This window comes from Manis javanica, chromosome 4, assembly GCF_040802235.1.
Source record: "Manis javanica isolate MJ-LG chromosome 4, MJ_LKY, whole genome shotgun sequence".
In the NCBI taxonomy this organism is placed as follows: Eukaryota; Metazoa; Chordata; class Mammalia; order Pholidota; family Manidae; genus Manis; species Manis javanica.
Window position 1 is genome coordinate 26,009,781 of NC_133159.1, and position 6,796 is coordinate 26,016,576.

The window sequence follows — 6,796 nt, forward strand, 5'->3', positions numbered from 1 at the left end:
CTTGGCACATTCTGTCTGCCAGCCACCAGCCCTACCCCCTTATCTGCATGTCCTCACTCCTGGCTTGCCCCACTTCCCATCCCAAAGACGATGCAGGGGCTTTTGAGTACAAGTACCAGGGCATGCAAGTGGAGGAGACCCCTGAGGTTTGAAGCCCCTTCCTGACTGGCACAAGTGACCCACCCCTAGCTGGGAGCAGGTGGGGGTTTGGTGGGAGTTGTGGAGTGAGACTGAGGGACTGAGTGGGGTCCTGCCCTGCTGCTCAGGGCTCAGGGAAACCCTCTAAGGCAGGACTGGGTCTTTGAGGAGAGTGAAGATGGCTGTGATCTTTCTGATCATATGTTCAAGAACATGGGGCAAGCTCAAGTTCAGACTTGGTTTTTAAGGAAGCTGGTCTAAAGGGGCAGGTTTGGGGTGAGGAGTGGTCTCCAGACTTCTGAGCAGTGTTTGAGCTCATTGCAGGCTAGGAGACCATCTTCACTTTTTAAGCATGTCCTGGGAGATATGGGAAAGCCTGAAAGCAGAGTCCAGCTCTAGCAGAAGGGCCACCAGGATCCAGAAGAGGGCCAGCATCCCAGTCATCTCTGGGTAAGACAGAGAGAGGGGAGGGGCAGGGACCCAGTCCTGTGGGAGGCAAGACACTGGGCTAGCCAGGAGGCCCAATTCCTAGACCAGCCACACTGAGTCTAGCAGATTACAACTTAACAGCCGATGGTCTCAACTGCAGACACTTGGATAATCCAGAGACTGCTTGCTAGAGGGGAAGAAGCTTCAGCTGTCCTATCAGGTGGACTAGACAGGACTGTGCCTGGTTGTGGCAGGCAGCAGGGGCTGGACCGGACATTCACAGCCACGCAGATATGGGAGCAGAGTAAGTCCGAAAGCTCCTTTCCCAGATTGCCCATTGTGGATAAAATGAGAGTTCCTGTGGCCAGGATTCTCACCTGGCCCTGGTTGAGTAGCTCATTGCACACCTGTGGGCAATACATGGCTGTTGACTCTATAAAAAGAGCTCCCCCAGTGCTCTGGGCATGACATGGTGGCAGGGCTGCAAGGCTGCAGGAGCGCACAGCAGAGGCTGGAGTGGTGGCAGCGCCAAGGACAGAGGCCCAGAGGACGGCTGTATGGACAGAGGGGCCCAGAGGCAGAGACCGGCTTGCTGCATGCAGACTTGCTCTGAGTGAACGGGATTTTAGTGACTGACCTGCCACCTGGAAATAAAGTTGGGTATAACCCTTTCACCCCAAGAACATATTGCTGTCATTTTCTTTGGTTACATTGAATCCATAGCGAACTTGCCCAGGACTGAAACCCATTGGCAAGACACCCATCAAGAGCCCTTTCCTCTACCTGGCCTGCTCTTAAGAGAAGGCCAGCCCCCACTTCCATCACTTAGCTGTGGAGAGGATGTGTGGCCACTTACTGCTGACATCTTCCATGAGCTAGGTTTTTAACATCTCTTGGCAAGTAAGATTGGTCCAGGTTCCAGTGGATAGAGCCCTAAATGTTATTCTGAACGTCAGCGAGAGGATCTGGAGCGTGAGAGGCAATATCCCAAACCCAGACCATAAGACAGGGACAGGAGAGAATCTGGCAGGGAGGTTCTACAGCAGCCATTGCATCTCTGGGATCTCAGGTTGGGCGTGTGTCCTTTTAAAAACTGCTTCAATCTGTACAGCCTGAGCAAGGCCTGGGCAGAGCCAAATGTGACCAGAAAAGGTGCATTGCATGTTTGCATGTATACTCATTTATTTATTTCACTAGTGCCTCAGATCCCTTTAGGTCAGGAAGCAAATCAAATTCTGCAGAATTCTTGCCTAGGGCCAGAGGGCAGGCAGCCTAGGGACAAGATTTTGGATAAACCCCTGGTACCAGAAACAGCGTCAAAGGTTCTCTGCTGATTAAGTCTGGTGTGTTGTAGGCACTCAGTAAATATTAGTAAAGTGCATGGCTATCCTTCTCGTGCAGACATTTGCCAACTCTGGCATCTGGGCTGACCCCTACTGGGTACTGAAATAAACATTTAGAATGCGGGTGGAGGACCTGTGTTTGCCAAACAGGCCAATCCCCAAAAGGCCCTAATCTGCTGTGCTATGTTTATGCCCTTGTTAGACACCCCACCTGGTTGACAGATGGGAAGACTCCCACAGGAGAGCCAAAATGTGGAGCAGGGGACCTGAGAGCTTGGACTGAACCTGTGGGTTCCCACCCACCTTCCCCCAGCTGAGGTGGGGATCTCTGTTGATTCCCTCTCCTCATCCTCAAAGCTGGGGTTTGTTAGGCTGAGAAGTGAAAAGAAATGTTAGATCTCTTTCCAAATGCTGGAATGATCTATAACCTGATTCTGCTCCACTTTGCCTATGAGTTAGTGATTCTGGGAAGACGCCTTGAAGATGGAAGGTTCAGAGCAACCAAGGGATCCCCCTTTACTCACAACAGCCTTGTGGCTTTGGCACACTTTTCCCAAAAGTCATGCTGACTCCCGCTTTAACCCGGCCTTGTCTTGCTGATCTCTATACCGAACCTGGGGCAGGGCAGAGTAGTGGGCATAGCTTAGGTTTAGTGGTTCAAAGAGTTAGAAGCATGGGTACCCATTTACTCATTGACTAGGGCCTGAACCTGAACCTCCCTGAGCTTCAGTTTCCTCACCTGTATAATGGGTACTGTTGTACCTACAGTACAGATTGACCTCTACCCTCCAGGGTTTCTGTGAGCAGTAAACGAAGAAATGTATGTAACACTCCAAGCACAGTGCCAGGCCCATAATAAGGGCTCAGTGTATTCTAGCTACAGTTGCTGCTATTTTCTAGATGAGAAACTAAACCTCACTGAGTGACTCTGCCCAGCCGGACCCTTTTCATCACAGGTGATAGAAACTAACCCAACATAGGTTTAGCAAAACTGCTTGTTTGCTAGTTTCCAGTTATCTAACTGGAAGTCTGGGGACTCCAGGCATCAACAAATGACATTGTCATCATCATAGTCATTCTCCTCTTCATCTTCCCCATTCTCTCGGTATCTCTCTCCCACCTTCACCCTCTCTTTCTCTCCCTCTTAGAATATTTGCTTCCCTGTTGCCCTAGGCAATCGAGCTTCTGTGATGGGTGACTTGGAGCTGCACTCGGGCTGTAGATAGCTTTAGGCTCACATCACCCCAGCTACCCAACCCCACAGGAAAGAGGGGAGATGGTTTCTTGTATTATCCATGTACTAGATCCCAAGGAAGGAGTCTGGGTGACTCAGCTTGGGTCCCATGTCTATTCTTGGTCTAACCATCATGGCGGGGCATTTGGGGATGGGAGTGTGGACAGGGAAATTTGGTTGTCTGGGCCTGGATCAGTTGTCCATCTCCATGGCCAGGGGGCTAGAGCTCTGACTGGCAACGCCACCAGGCAGTTTTCCAAAGGAAGGTGTGGCAGACCAAAAGGGTCGAAACCCCTTTGGCATGCCTATCATTGAGAAGCAGAGAGTGTTTCACCCCTTCTTGAGTCTGGACTGGTTTGTGACTTGTTTTGACTAATAGAATGTAGTAGATGCGGTGCTGTTTTACTGCCGAAGCTGGGCATAAAAATTCTGCAACTTCTGCTTTCATGCTCTTGGAACACTCCCTCCTAGAACTGAGCCACCGTACTATGATAAGCCTAAGCCACGTAGAGAGGCCATGCGGAGGAGCACTGAGGTGCCTGGCTCAGCAGCCCCTGTGAGCCTCCAGCTTCTGGGCAGACCAACTCCTAGCATGTGAGTGAGCACTTCAGACATCCCAGCCCAGACAAGCCGCAGATGACTGAAGCCCAGCTGATACCAGGAGGGGAAGAAGAGCCATCCAGCTGAGCCCAGTCAACCCACAGACTCATCAGAGGTAATAAAAAATGGTTGCTTTAAGCCACCAAATTTTGAGCAGATTTGTTATACAGCAATTGACAAGTGGAAAGATGTGGTTATTACAAGAAGGTAGAAAGGAATGCTCATAGATGTCCATTACATTCGGTAAAGAACATTACATTCTGTTGGGAGCATCTGAGCAGTTCCTACCTTGCGGTGAATGCAAGAGGAAATGGAGTTTCTTACCTGAGACCCCAGAGAATGTTAAAACCAAACACTGTACAGAGCCAGAAACAAAGCAAAAGCTGAATTCTGAAACACCAAGAGAGAGATGGGAGGAGCCACCTAACTGCAGGGCCCAGAGCAGGCGTGAGTGCTGGTGGCCACAGACCAGGGCCTGAGATCAAAGGGCTGAAAGCACAAGGCGAGTGGTTCCAGTCTGTGGGCACATGGACAGCATGCCCCTGCTGCCGTGCTGACATGGCATCCTCCCAGGTGTAACACCAGCAGCCATGGGGGCTGGGGGGCTGGAGGTGGGGGTTGAGGGAGGCTACACAGGAGTTAGGCACATGTGCTCACGCTGAGCATCTGACTCCAAAGACACAAAATCAATTTCTTATGAGACCTCATAGCTTAGAAAGATGAAATGTTTGCATCAGGCTGGTGATTGTCATATTGAGTTAAATTTGATCACACTAGTAAAAGGATTTGTATTTTTGTACCAGAAAATGGACACCTCCAGAATTAGAAAACAAAAAGATGACTGGAAATAAATTCAACCAACGCCGTCTGTCAAGCTATAAGCAGGAAGGAGTCTGGGATGACTCTCTGGTGTCTTGAGGATATGACATGAGGTAAGTGTTGGCAAATGCTGGGATGGAAGGAGATGCTGACACTAGCTAAAGTCCTGATTGTGGTGCACAGGGTCACACTTTATAATCAGCAGGCAGGCCTGCTGTCTATCGTCTCCTGCCCACTGCCTTCCTGTTTATCTTTAGACTCAGCTAACCCTGCAGGCTTTGATCACTCAAGCCCAAGCCCATCCTGAGCCAACCCAGACTGAGTGGGAACCCCACAAGCAGGTGCATGCAGGTAGCCACACTGTCATCAGCGTGTCATCAGGATCCTGAGTGCCTGTGATGGACTTTAAAGTCCAGCACCCCTACTACCTGCTCAGAATGTAACTTCCCATGTTGGGGCTCAACATGGGCCCACAGAAGCCCCCTGATAATGCGTGCCCCTCCATCATCCTAAATGGAAAATTATTCTGTGCTGGGCACTAGTCTAGCCACGTTGGGGCATGCAAAGGATGCTACTGAGACACAAGGTGCAGGGCAGGCAACGGGCTGAGGGGCAGGGAAGGTGAAGCCCATGGGTACATGGGCAAGCGCTGCATACCAGGCCCAGGAACACAGACTGAGTCTAGGCCCCTCCAGCTGGTGGATCTCACTCAGGACCAGATGGGTCAGTGTGGGCCCAGGATTGGCATGGACACCGTCTGCTGGGGGCAGGTTATCAGAGCTTGACGCTCGTCAGAAAAGAGGGCAGTAGGAGCCAACAGGAACCTCTGCCTACGGAGGGGTGGCCCAGTGACCCCCAGCGGGCACTTCAGTCTCAGCCAGCCCTCTCCAGCTGTTTGCTGACATGCCTTTGCTGTCAGAGCGGATACTCCTTCCCCCCTGATCAGATTGAATAGGTTTTTTATCTAGTATTCCCTCCATATGTTCTCACCAATGCTGTTTATTGTGTAGCGCAAAGATGGAAATCTATTTACTAATCTGTTCAATTTTAACTCAGTGCTGCCATCATCCTGGGAGAGGCAGGGAAGTCTGGAACTGACAGTGGAAACGTGCAGGCAGCTGAGTCAACTTCGGAAGTAACTTTAACACAATAGGTTTGGGTTTGTTTTTTTTTAAAGCAATCGAAGTATAGAAGGAAGGACTTTTTAAAGGGAAGGTGCCAATTGCATTTTCCCCATCTCAGTGGCTACATTGTGGGACTTTTGCCTGAATAGTCTGGGTAATTGCTTCAATTCTCTGCTTTCCTCAGGCTGGGTGAGGAGGGGGCCTCCTGCTGGGTCTTCAAGGAGCCAAAGGAGGGGAGGGATCTCATCACATCACAGGCTACGTACAGTAGGTAGTCAAATGACAAGCCAGCCAACAGCCACCCCTTTACATGTCTCTTGCCACGGACTTTCCCAAAACCATCAGCTCTGTGGGTGTGAGTCTATCAGAACATGCTGCCTGGCCGCCGGTCGGCGTGAGATGTCAGTCATCTGGGTTCATGAATTGGCAACCAAGGCAAGAAATGTGCTGAAGCTGAGGTCACACAAGAGCTGGAGCATACTGGCTGCCAACCGGGCCCAGAGAGTGGGCCTCTGAGCATCCCTGGGTCGCCAGTCCTTCACCAGGGCCCACAACTCACAATACTCAGCCTACACGGTGCATGTGGTCCTCACTGCCCTGCTGCCCCTTGGCCAGGGCCCCGTGAGTGGCCTGACCTCCAGGCTGCATCCTGATCTCCATCAGGAGGAGTCTAGAGGCCTCAGCTCAGGGGCTTGTGGGCCTCCTCCTCCAGCCTGTGTGGTTACCATGCCCAACCTGACCTGTGTCCAAGGCAGTGGTCAGGTGTTTGCCCCACCTAATGCTATGGGCAGACAGGGGCTGGGGATGGGCTTGTCCTGTGTCCAGGTGCAGAGCCCCCTCTGGTACCTTTGCCCACTCTTCCTTATTTCAGCTCCTTCCCTCTGCTCCTGACACCCACCTCCAGCACCTTTGCTTGGTGACTCATTTTGGACCCCTGTCTCGAGCCTTGCCCCGTCTCCTGGGGACAGCATTCTGGCATTCACCCCCAGGCTCCACAGCTGTGCATAAGAGGCAGTCCTTCTCCAGCCTGCCTGAAGGACTGACTAGCAGGGCCTGTTTCTACCTGCTTCCCCACTGGGAAAGAAGGCTCAACCTTCTTTCCACAGAAC